Here is a 15,404-nt window from a genome sequence, read left to right as displayed (position 1 = left end):
AACAAGGACTAAACCAGGACTAAAAAGGACTAAAACCAGGTCTAAACCAGGACTAAAATAGGACTAAAACCAGGTCTAAAACCAGGTCTAAACCAGGACTAAACAAGGACTAAACCAGGACTAAAAAAGGACTAAAACCAGGTCTAAACCAGGACTAAACAAGGACTAAAAAAGGACTAAAACCAGGTCTAAAACCAGGTCTAAACCAGGACTAAACCAGGACTAAACCAGGACTAAAAAGGACTAAAACCAGGTCTAAACCAGGACTAAACAAGGACTAAAACCAGGTCTAAACCAAAACCAGGTCTAAACCAGGACTAAACCAGGTCTAAAACTGGATTTAAAAGGACTACATCATGCTGCGTGGACCGTGTCTCCTCCTTTTCTATCAATAATATTTTTAAAGACTCGGCCTTTTCATTTACTTTTATCAGACAAAACATCTTATGTGAAGATTTCCTCGTCTTTGCTTCTCTACAGCAAATCAAGTAATCCAAAGTATTCAGATTACATTACTCACCTAAAGTAACTGAATGGATTCCGTTCCAAACTACATTTTGGGGTGTGTAATCTGTAATCTGTAGGGGATTACATTTTAAAAGTCACCTTCCCAACACTGGTCACGGAGCAGACGGCGACTGCGCGGCGAAACACACCCACAGACACACTCATCACTCCACGCCGACGAGGAACGGAACAAAGGAACGAACCGAAAAAAGCGAGTACAATGTGCCGCTTCTAGACACGACTGAACAACTGAGTCACTGCGAACACGCCGACAATCCGCTGGTCCCAGACACACCCTCCCTACACGCCACAACTGAACAAAGCCCAGAGTCACCGTGAACGAACAAACAAACAAAACCACTCACCCATCACACTGTTGTGTTTCCTTTAAAGTCCCACGTGGTTTATTTGTGAAAAAAGTTCAAAAATAAACCATTTAATGACAGTGTGTCTTATAATCCAGAGCGACTAATAGCCCGGAAAATATGGTAAATGAAACGAATCACTGTACAGGCGAGTTTCAGCTGACGTCATTGTTATTAAAAGCCCGCGTTGCTGCTGGGAAATATTTTGGTCGGAGGCAAGAAACACGGTAGCGTCAAACACAGTGCGTAACCTCGCGTATTTATCCCCGATAATGGTAAATTCCTGCTGCATTATCGGATGCACAAATAGAAGCACGGAAGAAGGAAAATGTCTTTTTCGTATTCTGAGTGAAAAGAACCACTAACGGTGAATTAAACGTCTTTCAAACATCCGCAGAGCAAACGTAGAAGATCCTAACAAACCGTGGACTCCAACAAGTTCAACAACACATCGAGACTCTTGGAGGTTTTCATCTTTTCTGCTGTGAATGGCCCAGGAGTTTCCACCAAGTCATTGTGGATATCACCAAAGTGAATATTTGTCCAGGTAGTTGGAGATTCTGACCAGAAATTTGGTTTGGTCCACCTTTTGTCGGGGTTGAAAAGGGTGATTTGTCGTCCGTCGATGCTTATGACCAATTTCTGGTCAAATGGTCTTGGGTCCTCTGCCGTTAGAGTGGATAAATAACCGGGATCAATACCCTTTACGTGTTTTCTCGCTCTGTCTGTCATGTTGAATTAGTGTTTATTGCCGCCGACTAAAATAATTCCCAGCATGCAACGCGCGCTTTTGTCAACAATGAAACTCGCCTATAAACAAAAACGATTTGCGTCCAGACATGATCCACACAGTAACACCAAACCGCCTGAAACGCTCGTCACATGACCAGGCTGGCGTCATGTCGTCACGACGTCATGTGAGTGGTAAAAACAAGGAAGTGGAGCACCGTGTCTGAAGTTGCAGCGGCCGATTTCGAGCCGAGGAAGATGCGAGCGTGAAAACTGTCTTTTCATGGACCGATAACGAGGTTTGTTTAAACTGTTTTCCGCAATATCGTCACATGACCGATGTCACGAACCTAGAGAATCAGGAAGGAGCGAGTCACAGTGATGTGTCCAACAAAGACATGACTAGAGCTCCTACATCAGAGTATCAGCGTTTTCAGGTGTCCACACGGTGCCGGATCAGATCTGTGCTCAGATGAATTCCTGGGAGCTGGAGGCACCAGATCGTTCCGTCTCTGGAGCCGCTTTCAATCGGATTAATGTGAACGAACATTAGCCTGATTCATCAGCCGACTTCACTTCGTAAAAACCGTTTGTCCTCGCGGCGTTAGAATTCATTCACTCGACAGTAGGCGGGTACTTTTTATCATTTAACCAATCGCTGCTGTTTCATTGTGACTTATATAATGCGCCGCTAACGAGGTTTACTGCAGTGTTGGGACGTTTACTTTTAAAATGTAATCCCCTACAGATTACAGATTACAGATCACACACACCAAAATGTAGATTGTAACAGAATCCATTAAATTACTTAAAGTGAGAAATGTAATCTGAATACTTTGGATTACTTGATATTGTTGTGCTTTTTAAAGCGACATGGATGTAACAACCACATCCTGAAAATTCATGTTTGTTTTCTTCAAATTGTCTGAGCCCAAATCTCCATGAACAGACTTTTGTTTAATGTAGAGAAGAAAAGACGAGGACATTTTAACATGAGAAGTTTTGTTTTGTCTGATAAAAGAAAATAAAAAGTCCAGTCTTTACTTAACCAGATTAAAATATTATTGATAGAGAAATGATTTTTATATGAGACACTGCTGCTTTAAATTATGTTCATCCTAATGTTAAGTGTCATATTGTTTAGTCCAAAATGTGAAAACAGGAAAATCCCTCTGTGTAATCAATTTATTTCAACAAAGTAACTGTAATCCAATTATCAGTCACTGAAACAGTAACTGTAACTGAATACAGTTACTCATAATTTGTACTCTGATTACATAACTCCAGTACAGTCCCTGACAAAAGTCTTGTTGCTTATCCATTTTGTAGAAACAAAAGTTTATAACCTGACTTTAAATTAATCGATTGGTTTTTAGAAACGTCTCATATGAAGCTAAAACCCTCCCAAATGATGCTCAATAAACTAAAATAAAATTTGCTTCACTGAAGAAAGATTGATCATTTAATGATCACAGAAAGGTCAGATTTTTGGCAAGACAAAAGTCTTGTGGTCTTGTCATATGATGCACCAATCCTAGATTACAGCTTCACCTGTGATCAGTTACTGATCAATCAATTAGTGGGTGTGTATAAAAGAACCCAGCAGAACCAGACCTTCACATCAAACTGCAACTTGACCTCTGACAACATGCCTAAGATCCACCCTGAGACCAAAGTGTTAATTATCAAGAGGCTGAAGACCAGATCCACTGCTGAAGGTGGTGGACACCTTCAATGTGTCTCAGCGGTCAAGTACAAAGAATAAGAAAAAGATCTGAAATGACTGGAGATGTTTTTGACAAGCCCAGGTCCAGCAGACGCCGCAAGAAAACTGCTCGGGAGGACCGTTTGTTGATTCAAAAATCCAAGGCCCCTTTTCCACTGCAGCAGACTCCACCAGGCCTGGTCACCTCAAGTCCCTGTGTCAACCACAACAGTTTGTAGAATTCTGTCTGGAAATGGCCTCCATGGTCGAATCAGTGCACAGAAACCAGCACTAAACAAAAGGCAATTAAAAAAACGTGTGGCATTTGCCAAGGCCCACAGCCTGATAAAAGGATGGACACTGGAAAAGTGGCAGAAGGTGGATTTCTCAGATGAATTCTCGGTTGAATTACATCACAGCTCCCGCAAATATTGCAGGAGACCAACTGGAGCCCGCATAGATCCAAGATTCACCCAGAAAACAGTTAAGTTTGGTGGCGGAAAAAATCCTGGTCTGTGGTTCCATCCAGTCTGGGGGTGTGTGAGACATTTGCAGGGTGGAAGGCAAATATCAATAACCTAAAATATCAAGAAGTATTAGCTCCTCTTACATATCCTATGTCTGAAAACGTAATTTTCAATGCAAAGAAAGAGTCCGCTTGCTGCTGCGTGTTGTAGTTAGTTCATTCACACTGAATCTCCGCGCAACCTTCTCTGCACCCCTTTCCTGCTCCTGTCCCCGCTGCCCGATCCACTCTTCCCCCTGCTCCTCACTTCTCCGTCTTGTCCTAACCAACACTGTAGTTAGTTGTTTACAAGTCATGTGCACCGGCTGTAAACAAACCTGTTTGTGGCGTAAGGAGGAGGAGGGAGGAGGTGTTTCTACGTAGGAGCTGTAGGGGAGGGGGGGTGGTTTCACGCATGCGCAACATTTGAAAAAGGACAAACAGTCGCTGGATTTCTCGTTCCTTGGAAAATCCTCTATACAACCTTTAATCTCATAAATATTAATAATGTTAAGTTTGAAAAATAGTTTAGCCATGTTACAAAAAACATCTTAGATCAATGTCAGAAGATTCAGAGGGTCAGTGAGAAGGAAAACAACTATAACATGATGAACAGCTTTGAAAAAAAACAACAACAAAAAACAAAACAGGAAGACGTTTGGATGCGATGACAGCTTCCCAGGCCCAGTTTTCTTCATCTCCATGTCATCGTAGCGTTCCTTTATGTTCGGCTCATCAACAATTCCAACAATACCTCAGTTTTCATCATTCCCGAGCGAACTGGGTACACGCGATTAGAAGAGACGAGGCGCCAAATTCCAGATGATTCCAAACAGCACATACGTCTGCAGTCTTCATTTTACCGCTGATCACGTTTTACTTCGGTGGGTTTGATCACAGTCGAGCGTCGGGAACTACGCCGGAAGTCGTCATCTCGTGTTTCCAAACGTCTTCCCGGTTTGTGACGTGAGCGTGAAAAGAGCCTCCACAATGTACGTTACAAATATCTGCAACTGGATTATAGAAATCTGTAATTCCGTTTGAGATTTCTACAGTTTATATTTATATTTTCTATCAGCGAAAATTAAATATTTAGCAACATTTAGACTAACAATATCCCACAATGAAGCAGCTGACAGGAGCAGACAGGAGCAGGCAGGAGCAGATCTCACGGCTGCACAACACTGATTACTAATTGTGTCCGTACAGCGCCCTCTAGGGACGACTATTCAAACGCTAATGACTCCACACCGAGACCAAACCGAGTCGCACGTAACACAGACACACACAAAAAAAACACGACGCACAAAAACACGAGGCACAAAACCAGGACGTACAACAAGAAGACGACTGTACAGAAAAGTAAAGGAGGAGGGATACAGCGCCACCTGCTGGGAGGAGAGAGAACTGTCCCCTGGAGGGAAATGTGGTTTAGAGACAGAGACACAAACACAGATTTGATTTTTAACAGACTTTTATTGTGTCATTTACACTGAATAACTCCACAACTTCTGTTATTTACATAAAAAAAAATAATAAAAAAAAAAAATAATAATAATAATAATCATAATGCATCAGTTTTCTGTTGTGTTTTTGGACACTCAGAGACACTTTACAGTTCATTTTTGATTCACTCCAGACTCAGTGGTGATTAGCAACTATTGTAGCCACAGCTGCCCTGGGGCCGACTGACTGACCAGACAAGAACCGAGTCTGGGACCAGGACCAGACCGGGACCAGAACGGGACTGAGGCCGGGACCAGACTGGGACTGAGACTGGGACCAGAACGGAACCAGAACGGGACTGAGACCGGGACCAGACTGGGACTGAGACTGGGACTGAGACCGTGACCAGACTGGGACCAGATCGGGACTGAGACCAGGACCAGACTGGGACCAGAAGGGAACCGGAACGGGACTGAGACTGGGATCAGAACAGAACCAGAACGGGACTGAGGCCAGGACCAGACCGTGATTGAGACTAGGACCAGACTGGGATCAGACCGGGACTGAGACAGGGACTGAGACAGGGACTGAGACCGGGACCAGACTGTGACTGAGACTAGGACCAGACTGGTACCAGACCAGGACTGAAAATGGTTTAGTCCTGTTTTATTCCTGATTTAGTCCTGGTTTTGTCCTGATTTAGTCCTGGTTTTGTCCTGGTTTAGTCCTGATTTAGTCCTGGTTTAGTCCTGGTTTAGTCCTGATTTAGTCCTGGTTTAGTCCTGATTTAGTCCTGGTTTAGTCCTGATTTAGTCCTGGTTTAGTCCTGATTTAGTCCTGGTTTAGTCCTGGTTTAGTCCTGGTTTAGTCCTGATTTAGTCCTGGTTTAGTCCTGGTTTAGTCCTGGTTTAGTCCTGGTTTAGTCCTGGTTTAGTCCGTTACCTGTTTTTTTCTATTTTTCATTTAAACACAAAATCGAAAACAGAAAAAATGAATCATTATCTGTTTTTTCATTTCGGTTTTGGAGACAAATAATGAAGATTTGTTTTTCATTTTCTTATTTTTTTGGTTTTATTTTGAAAAACAGACGAACGTACGACGCACCGTTTCCTTTAATCAACTCGCCCAAGGTCAAACCGCAAGCAGGGATGGAACCACCGACCCCTGCAAACGGACGCCCTCGCTCACAACAGTTCTATAAAACAATCGGGCTTTAGTATTCTCCTCCGCGGTGCTCAGCTGCCGTGCGGATCCCCCCGTAATGGGTTGGACGGCGGCCGGGCCCGTGCTCCGCTCCGATTGGCCCCGGCTCCTCTCCTCCCCGCACTTCCTGTCAGCGTTAATCAGGCGGCATCTCTTAACAGGGAGCTCTCCGCAGTGTCTCCGATCGCGGCCAAACACACGATAAATCATTTGTATATAATTAGCGCGCAGCAAGGTTACAACTGACACCTATTTTCATCTTAATTAGGAGGCAAATTTGTTCCATTAATTTAATTTGGTGTGCTTGAGCGGCGCCGGAGCCAAGAGTTAATCTTACAGCTGTCACGAGCGGAGGAGTGCGCCAGGAACGAGAGAGAGAAAGAGAGGAACAGATGAGAGAGAGGGAGAGGCAGAGAGAGAGAAAGAGAGAAAAAGAGAGGAGCAGAGAGAGTTACAGCTGTCACGAGCGGAGGAGTGCGCCAGCAACGAGAAAGAGAGAGAAAGAGAGAAAAGAGAGAGAGAGAGAAGAGCAGAGGAGAGAGAAAAAACAGAGGAGCAGAGAGAGCTACAGCTGTGTGCACCAGAAATGAGAGAGAGAAAGACACCGAGAGAAAAAGAGATGAGAGAGAGGAGAAAGAGAGAGAAGAGAGAGAGAGAGGAGAGGAGAGGTGAGAGGAGAGAGGAGAGGAGAGAGGAGAGAGAGAGAGAAGAGAGAGAAAAAGAGAGGAGCAGAGAGAGCTACAGCTGTCATGAGCGGAGGAGTGCACCAGGAACGAGAAAGAGAGAGAAAGAGAGGAAAGAGATGAGAGAGAGGGAGAGGCAGAGAGAGAGAAAGAGAAAAAACAGAGGAGCAGAGAGAGTTACAGCTGTCATGAGTGGAGGTGTGCACCAGAAATGAGAGAGAGAAAGAGAGAAAGACACCGAGAGAAAAAGAGATGAGAGAGAGGGAGAAAGAGAGAAAAAGAGAGGAGCGGAGAGAGCTACAGCTGTCATGAGCGGAGGAGTGCACCAGGAACGAGAGAGAAAAAGACACGGAGAGAAAAAGGGATGAGAGAGAGGAAGAAAGAGAGGGAGAGACAGAGAGAGAGGAAGAGAGAAAAAGAGAGGAGCAGAGAGAGCTACAGCTGTCACGAGCGGAGGTGTGCACCAGGAACGAGAGAGAGAAAGAGATGGAGAGAGGGAGAGGCAGAGGGAGAGAGAGAGGAAGAGACGGAGAGAGAAAGGGAGTGAGAGAGAGGGAGAAAGAGAGAGAGAAAGACAGGAAGAGAGAAAAAGAGAGGAGCAGAGAGAGTTACAGCTGTCACGAGCGGAGGAGTGCGCCAGGAACGAGAGAGAGAAAGAGAGATACACAGAGACAGATACAGAGAGAGAGAGAAACAGAGCGACAGAGAGAGAAATGGAGAGACATAGACAGAGAGAAATGGAGAGAGACAGAGAAAGAGACACGGAGAGAAAGAGAGATACACAGAGAGAGAGAGAAACAGAGAGAGAGAAACAGAGCAACAGAGAGAGAAACGGAGAGACAGAGAGAAAGGGAGAGAGATAGAGAGAGGAAGGGAGTGAAGGGAATGAGAGAGGGGGGGACAGAGAGGGAGAGAGAAAGAGAGAGGAGCAGAGAGAGCGACAGCTGTCACGAGCGGAGGAGTGCACCAGCAACGAAGAGAGAGAGAGAAGAAGAGATGGAGAGAAAAAGAGATGAGAGGGAGAAAGAGAAAAAGAGAGGAGCGGAGAGAGCTACAGCTGTCACGAGCGGAGGAGTGCACCAGGAACGAGAGAGAGAAAGAGAGAAGAGACACCGAGAGAAAAAGAGATGAGAGAGAGGGAGAAAGAGAGAAAAAGAGAGGAGCAGAGAGAGTTACAGCTGTCACGAGCGGAGGAGTGCACCAGGAACGAGAGAGAGAGAGAAAGAGAGGAAGAGATGAGAGAGAGGGAGAGGCAGAGGAAGAAAAGAGAAAACAGAGGAGCGAGAGAGCTACAGCTGTCACGAGCGGAGGAGTGCACCAGAAATGAGAGAGAGAGAAAGACAGAGAGAAAAAGGATGAGAGAGGGGGAAAGAGAGAAAAAGAGAGGAGCAGAGAGAGTTACAGCTGTCACGAGCGGAGGAGTGCGCCAGAAACGAGAGAGACAAAGAGAGATACACAGAGACAGATACAAGAGAGAGAGAAACAGAGCGACAGAGAGAGAAAGGAGAGAAACAGAGAGAAAGGAGAGGACAGAGAAAGAGACGAGAGAGAAAGAGAGAGATAGCAGAGAGAGAGAGAAACAGAGAGAGAGCAACAGGAACAGAGGAGGGAGAGAGAGAGAGGGAAGAGTGAAAAAGAGAGAGGGGGACAGAGAGGGAAGAGAAAGAGAGAGGAGCAGAGAGAGCTACAGCTGTCACGAGCGGAGGAGTGCACCAGGAACGAGAGAGAGAGAAAGAGAGAAAGACACGGAGAGAAAGGATGAGAGAGAGGAAGAAAGAGAGGGAGAGACAGAGAGAGAGGAAGAGAGAAAAAGAGAGGAGCAGAGAGAGCTACAGCTGTCAGAGTGGAGGACTGCGCCAGGAACGAGAGAGAGAAAGAGAGGAAGAGACGGAGAGAGGGAGAGGCAGAGAGAGAGAGAAAAAAAGAAAGAAGCAGAGAGAGCTACAGCTGTCACGAGGTGGAGGTGTGCGCCAGGAACGAGAGAGAAAGACAGAAAGAGATGGAGAGAAAAAGAACGTGAGAGAGGGGAAAAAGAGGGAGAGAGAAAGAGAGAGGAGCAGAGAGAGCTACAGCTGTCACGAGCGGAGGAGTGTGGCAGAACAGAGAGAGAAAGAGATGGAGGGAGGGAGAGGCAGAGAGAGAGAAAGAGAGGAAGAGACAGAGAGAGAAAGGGAGTGAGAGAGGGAGAAACAAAGAGAAAAAGAGAAGCAGAGAGAGCTACAGCTGTCACGAGCGGAGGAGTGCACCAGGAACGAGAGAGAAAGAGACGGAGAGAAAGAGGGTGAGCGAGAGGCAGAAAGAGAGGAAGAGACAGAGAGAGAACGAAAGATACACAGAGAGAGAGAGATACAGACACAGGAAGAAAGAGAGACAGAGATTGAGAGAGACATAGACAGAGAGAGAGAGAAAGTGGAAGAGACAGAGAGAGCCACAGCTGTCTTGAGTGGAGGTGTGCGCCAGGACTGAGAGAGAAAGAGAAAAAGAGATGGAGAGAGAAAGAGAGGAAGAGACAAAGAGAGGGAGAGAGATACAGAGAGAGAAAGAGGGAGTGGGAGAGAGGGGGAAAGACATCCATCCATCGAGAGAGAGAAAAAGAGAAAGTGGGAGAGACAGAGAGAGAGAGCTGTCACGAGCGGAGGAGTGCGCCAGAAATGAGAGAGAGAATGAGAGGTAGAGAGGGGAGACAGAGAGAGAGAGAGAAAAAAAAAGGAGGGGCAGAGAGAGCTACAGCTGTCACGAGCGGAGGTGTGCGCCAGGAACGAGAGAGAAAGAGAGGAAGAGATGGAGAGAGGGAGAGACCGAGAGAGAAAGAGAGAGGAGCAGAGAGAGATACAGAGACAGGGAGAAAGAGAAAGACAGAGAGAGAAAAAGAGAGAAAGAAAGGGAGAGAGAGACACAGAGAGAGAGAGAAAGAGAAAGGAAGACGGAGAGAGAAAGGGAGTGAGAGAAAGAGAAAAACAAACAGAAAAAAAGAACGTGAGAGAGAGAGAGGGACAGACAGAGAGAGAGAGAGAGCTACAGATGTCAGGAGTGGAGGTGTGCACCAGAAACGAGAGAGAGAAAGAGAGATACAGGGACAGGGAGAAAGAGAAAGACAGAGAGAGAAAGGAAGAGAGACAGACAGAGAGAGAGAGAGACAGACAGAAAAAAATGGAGAGAGACAGAGAGAGAAAGGGAGAGAGCGAGAGACAGAGATAAACGGCGAGAGAGAAATGGAGAGACAGAGAGAGGGAATGGGAGAGAGGGGGAAAGAGAGGGAGGGGGAGACAGAGAGAGCTACAGCTGTCAGAGCGGAGGTGTGCATCAGAAAGGAGAGAGAGAAAGAGAGGAAGAAGACAGAGAGAAGAGAGGGAGAGAGAGAGAGAGCTGTCAGGAGCGGAGGTGTGCACCAGAAACGAGAGAGAGAAAGAGACGGAGAGAGAACGAGAGATACAGAGACAGGGAGAAAGAGAAAGACAGAGAGAGAAAGAGAGAGAAAGAGAAGAGAGAGAGAGATAAACAGCGAGAGAGAGAAAGGAGAGAGAGACAGAGAGAGAGGGAGTGGGAGAGAGGGGGAAAGAGAGGGAGAAACAGAGAGAGCTACAGCTGTCCCGAGCGGAGGTGTGGACCAGAACAGAGAGAAAGAGAGAGAGAGCAGAGAGAGAGAGAGAGAGAGAGTGAGAGAGAGAGAGATAGAAGCTGTCAGAGAGAGACTGCTCACGAACGGAGGTGTGCGCCAGAACTGAGAGAGAAAGACAGAGACAGAGAGAAGAAGAGAGAGAAAGAGAGGAAGAGACAGAGAGAGAAAGAGACAGAGAGAGAAAAAGAGAAAGTGGGAGAGACAGAAAGAGCTACAGCTGTCACGAGTGAAGGTGTGCGCCAGAAACGAGAGAGAGAAAGATGCACAAAGAGAGATACAGAGAGACAGGGAGAGAGAGAGAGAGAGAGAAATGGAGAGAGAGAGAGAGAGAAATGGAGAGACAGAGAGAGAGAAATAGAGAGAGAGGGGGAAAGAGAGGGAGAGACATCCATTCATTAATCGAGAGAGAGAGAGAGAACAAAAGAAACTGGGAGAAACAGAGAGAGCCACAGCTGTCACGAGCGGAGGTGTGCACCAGAAAGGAGAGAGAAAGAGAGGAAGAGACAGAGAGAAAGGGAGTGAGAGAGAGAGAGGGGAAAGAGCGGGAGAGACAGAGAGAGAGAAAGAGATACACAGAGACAGATACAGAGATAGGGAGAAAGAGAGACAGAGATTGAGAGAAGATGAGAGAGACACAGAGACCAGAGAGAGAAACGGAGAGAGAGAGAGAGCGGAGGTGTGCACCAGGACTGAGAGAAAAAGACAGAGAGAAAGAGAGAGACAGGAAGAGAGAGAACAGAGCGAGAGAGAAAAGAAAGGGAGCAAGAGCGACAGAGAGAGACAGAGAGAGAAAATGAGAAAGCGGGAGAGAGAGAGAGTAGTCACGAGCAGAGAGAGGAAGAGACGGAGCGAAAGGAATGAGAGAGACGGAGAGAGAACAAGAGAAAGTGGGAGACACGGAGAGAGCTACAGCTGTCAGGAGCGGAGGTGTGCACCAGGACTGAGAGAGAGAGAAAGAGACGAGAAGAGAAAAAGAGATGAGAGAGAGGGAGAGGCAGAGAGAGAGAAAGAGAGGAGCAGAGAGAGCTACAGCTGTCACGAGCGGAGGAGTGCGCCAAGAACGAGAGAGAGAGAAAGACACGGAGAGAAAGGGATGAGAGAGAGGGTGAAAGAGAGAAAAGAGAACGAGAGAGACAGGGAGAAAGAGAAAGACAGAGAAAGAGAGAGAAAGGAAGAGAGACAGAGAGAGAGGGAGTGGGAGAGAGGGGGAAAGAGAGGGAGAAACAGAGAGAGCTACAGCTGTCCCGAGCGGAGGTGTGGACCAGAACAGAGAGAGAAAGAGACAGAGAGAAAGGGATGAGAGAGGAGAAGAGAAAGAGGGAGAGACAGAGAGAGAGAGAGAGCTGTCACCAACGGAGGTGTGCACCAGAAACGAGAGAGAGAATGAGAGGAAGAGACAGAGAGAAAGGGAGTGAGAGAGAGAGAGGGGGAAAGAGCAGGAGAGACAGAGAGAGAGAAATGGAGAGACACAGAGCCAGAGAGAGAAACGGAGAGAGAGAGAGAGCGGAGGTGTGCACCAGGACTGAGAGAAAAAGACAGAGAGAAAGAGAGAGACAGGAAGAGAGAGACAGAGCGAGAGAGAAAAGAAAGGGAGCAAGAGCGACAGAGAGAGACAGAGAGAGAAAAGGAGAAAGCGGGAGAGAGAGAGAGTAGTCACGAGCAGAGAGAGGAAGAGACGGAGCGAAAGGAATGAGGGAGAGACAGAGAGAGAACAAGAGAAAGTGGGAGACACGGAGAGAGCTACAGCTGTCAGGAGCGGAGGAGTGCGCCAGGAACGAGAGAGAAAGAGACGGAGAGAGAAAGAGAGATACACAGAGAGAGATACAGAGAGACAGGGAGAAAGAGAGAGACAAACAGAAAGAGACAGAGAGAGAAAGACAGAGAGGGAGAAAGGAAGAGAGCGCTAGAGAGACAGAGAAAGAAAGAAAGAAAGAAAGGGAGAGAGACAGAGAGAGAAATGAAGAGAGAGACACACACACACAGACAGAGGCACGAAACCAAACATGTGGCTGTGCTGGAGATTTAAGAGCTTTTGTCTGTTTGTCCGTCTCTGCTCTGGAAGCCTGACAAATATAAAACAAATCTCTAATATAAAATCCACAGCAGAACAGTACAGTTTATATGTGAAGCTTCAGCGGCTTTGGGCCTGACAAACACAAGGCCACTGAGCGAACGCAGCTTTAATTAAACCTTCATGTTCAATGATACAGACACAGGCCCCTCCTCCTCCTCCCCCTGCACACTGCACACCACTGCACACTGCACACTACACACTACACACTACACTACACACTACACACTACACATGTGAACACTCAGACCCCTCCTCTGTCATACGCAGCTGAACAGAGCCGTTTTGAGCCCGGATGCAGGGGCCGGTTCCAGGGGAGGAGCCACAGGGACCCCGCACCCACGTCTGATCTGATTGGCCCCTGAAGTGCCCCCGTTCTGTCAATCAGCTGACGAGAAGAACAACCAGAGAATTCGCTTGATCACTGATGCAATTCCAGCCCCAAACTCACGGGGGCAGTAGACCTATTGCGTCAGTACAACTTAAAGGTTGTAGGGAGGATTTTTTTTTGTTTGTTTCAAGTTGTCAATGAAAGTTTAAAATACCATTACAGAGACGCAGCAGCCTTGTAATTATGATGACCAAAAAAATAAAAAATAATTAAAATCTATCAACTGTGGACATAGTGAGGCCAGATAAACTTCAGCGAATAGATAATGAGGCTCCCTCATTTTCTATTGGCTGTTAGGTTGTCAATCAAACTCACTACGTTTCTAGTGTAACTCGCGGCGCGCAGGGATTACGTGGTTTATGCAGCGGTTCTTAGAGGATTTTTCAAACTGTAGCTTCTTCAATTCACACAAAGTTTGTTGCGGCGGTGGACGAGAATCCACGACCAGTTCGTCGCAAAAGAAAGTCTGTTTTTGAGGTCGCTGAAAGAAGAAGAGAAGGGGAAAAGGAGCGAAGCCAAACTGAGGTGATTCTTGGAGATTCCTTCCAGCTACTGAAGCAGACGAAGGGTCTAAAAACTGATGCGTCGGTCGCTAAATTATTTCTAGACAGGAAACTTCAACAGTAATTCTGAACATGCACTGGATGTAAACAAGAGTGATTTCTAGAGTAAAGAGGCGGGAGGAGGCGTTTCTACTGAGGAGCTGTGGAGGAGGAAGGTGGTGTCACACATGCACAACATTTGAAATTTCCTTTAAAAATCCTCTACACAACCTTTAATAGGAGAAGAAACAGACCTGTGGGGGCTTTTTTTTTTTTTCTTTTTTACTGTCTATGCTTGTATTTGCACCGTATTTAATCACTTGTGTGCTTGGATGTATCATGTACTTGACCCCTGAAAGTAACACGTGGCCTCTGTTTCAGAAAACTCCTAGAACCGCCACTGCCTGGATGTAAACAGAGTCAGAGCAGAGTCTGTCTCACATGTTCAGACTGTTGCAGGTTTTAGCTTCATGAATCTGAAACTCTGACTCCCCGTGTTTAGTCGTGACTCTCGGCACCAGCAGGAGGCCGGTCCCTGAGCTCCTCACAGTACGAGGTGGTTCATGTGGCACTAACATGTCCCAGATGGACTCTGGTGTGAGCCCATGGAGAGACTTGTACGAGCAGAGCCGCTTTAAAGTCTCTGAGCCACAGGGGGCAGTGCAGAGACCTGAGCACAGGACGCAGGTGCTCGGACTTCCTGGTTCGAGTCAGGACCAGAGCTGCAGCGTTCTGGATGTTCTGGATGTTCTGGATGTTCTGCAGCGTCTCACATCTCGTTTGGAGAGACCAGGCTTAATGTTCAGTGATACAGATAGAGATCTTTCCCCTCCTCTTCCCCATGCACACTACACAGACCACACTACACAGACCACACTACACAGTCCACACTACACAGACCACACTACACAGATACACACTACACAGACCACACTACACAGTACACAGTACACAGTACACACTACACTACACAGATCACACTACACAGACCACACTACACAGACCACACTACACAGTACACAGTACACACTACACAGATCACACTACACAGACCACACTTCACAGACCACACTACACAGACACACACTAACACACACACACTACACAGACCACACTACACAGTACACAGTACACACTACACACAGATCACACTACACAGACCACACTACACACACACACACAGACCACACTACACAGACACACTACACACCACACTACACAGACCACACTACACACTACACACTACACAGACCACACTACACACAGACCACACTACACAGACACACTACACAGTACACACACACTACACAGACAGATCACACTACACAGACTACACTACACAGTACACAGTACACACACACACACTACACACAGTCCACACTTCACACACTTCACAGACCACACTACACGGTACACATTACACAGTCCCCCTCCTCCCCTTGCACACTACACAGACCACACTACACAGAACACACTACACGGTACACACTACACGGTCCACACTACACGGTCCACACTACACTACTCAGATCCCTCCTCCCCTGCACACTACACAGTCCACACTACACAGTACACACTACATACACTCTCTCCTCCCCTTGCACACTACACAGACCACACTACACGGTCCACACTACA

Source organism: Boleophthalmus pectinirostris, unplaced genomic scaffold (genome assembly GCF_026225935.1).
Source record: "Boleophthalmus pectinirostris isolate CB_2022bp ecotype Guang Dong unplaced genomic scaffold, ASM2622593v1 HiC_scaffold_1, whole genome shotgun sequence".
Classification (NCBI taxonomy): domain Eukaryota; kingdom Metazoa; phylum Chordata; class Actinopteri; order Gobiiformes; family Gobiidae; genus Boleophthalmus; species Boleophthalmus pectinirostris.
Note: the sequence above shows the minus strand (reverse complement) of the source record.